Source organism: Lepisma saccharinum, chromosome 12, assembly GCF_977018435.1.
Source record: "Lepisma saccharinum chromosome 12, izLepSacc3.1, whole genome shotgun sequence".
Classification (NCBI taxonomy): Eukaryota; Metazoa; Arthropoda; class Insecta; order Zygentoma; family Lepismatidae; genus Lepisma; species Lepisma saccharinum.
Genome location: NC_139240.1, coordinates 9,747,925 through 9,749,450, shown reverse-complemented (window position 1 = coordinate 9,749,450; position 1,526 = coordinate 9,747,925).

The following is a 1,526-nucleotide window of genomic DNA, read 5'->3' as shown; positions in this document are numbered from 1 at the left end:
GTAAAGCACGGGTCTTTCTTGTCGTACAACAATTTTGCTACCTTGTGCATACATAGCTAGCCTGTCTAACCTAACAACATCGACATTTGGCCTAAAATTAAAAAGCTTTCTCCCGTGACGTGAGAACATAAGGTTGCTCAAGTCTTGTGCGATAAGTGAGACCTGTAAAGCACGGATTAATTGACACAGATTCAATGAAAAACAGGGTTGCCAAATAAAAAAATTATCACAGACTATAAAATATCTACCACCAAAATGTGTTTTAAACACTTGTAAAAAAAACATGTTTAAAACACATTGTTTTAAACGTTTTAAACATTTGTAAAAAAACAAAGCCGTGTGTTTTAAACGTTTAAAACAAAGTGTTTTAAACGTTTAAAACAAAGTGTTTTAAACACTTTTGTTTTAAACATGCCAACCCTGGCTGAGACCGAACCGACGCGCTACAGGGGGAGTTCCCAACTAAGTTACAAGCGACATGGTGCCTTCAGTCTATTAGCAAGCGTTGCTTGCGAACAACAGATAGGCGACACGATAAACCGCACATTACAACAGATCTAGGCGACACGATAAGCCACACGTGTCGCTTTGTCGCTCAAACTGGGCCATTTCCTCAATAGCTTGCAACATGTTGCCGTGGTTTGTTGTTCGCGCATACGCGATGCAATGAGTGTCTTGCTTTAGTGAGATTGCGCACCAAAGCGACAAGCGGCACGCGACACTTATCGCTTGAGGATTTCACCAACCGAACGCTGGCCTGTGCTTCCCGTCATGCCGCTACGATGTGAAATGTTGCTCTTGATTGGCTCCTTTCCAAGCAACATGTGTCTCTTCGGTATGAAAGTTGCCTTGGACCGAATGACCCGTGTCGCTTTGCTTTGAAATCCTCGTATCGTTTGTCGCGTGTCGCTTTGGTGTAAAATCTCCTTGAGGAAACGGTGCAGTCAGAGCTTTTGTCCCTATGGTTCGAAAGGCTGCATTGATTTCCGACTGCTCGCTTTCAAGCGACATTTGTGGTTTGTCGCCTCGGTATGAAATATCTCTCAGGATACTTTATATTCTAATAATTCTAATAACATAGAAAAATAAACTCTAATATACAGTCCAAGACCTGACGTCCGGAATCACATTGCGATGTTTCTTCTTGTGTTACGCATGCTATTTATTTATTAATTTTATTTTACTTTTCTTTCCAAATTAATGCCATTTCGTGACTGCAAATCACTCCACAAATATAACTGTTTCCATCAATTCACTTACCGCCTTTCTAGAGAAACAAATCTACACAATATATTCCAAAAACTAACTAAGGCGCATTACTTTCATAACAAAATTAGCACCTGGGTCGATCGCACTGCCATCTACTTGTCATCGTCTCGGGGAACCAGTTTCTTGGGTCGTTTTCCACACTACGTTATTCAAGGCGCTGTATCTATGGTATCGACAAACGACAGGCTTAAAAAAAAGGAAGAAGCTGGCCTTGGCAATTATCTGTAGAATGGCAGCATCTGTAGTCTGTGGTCAGC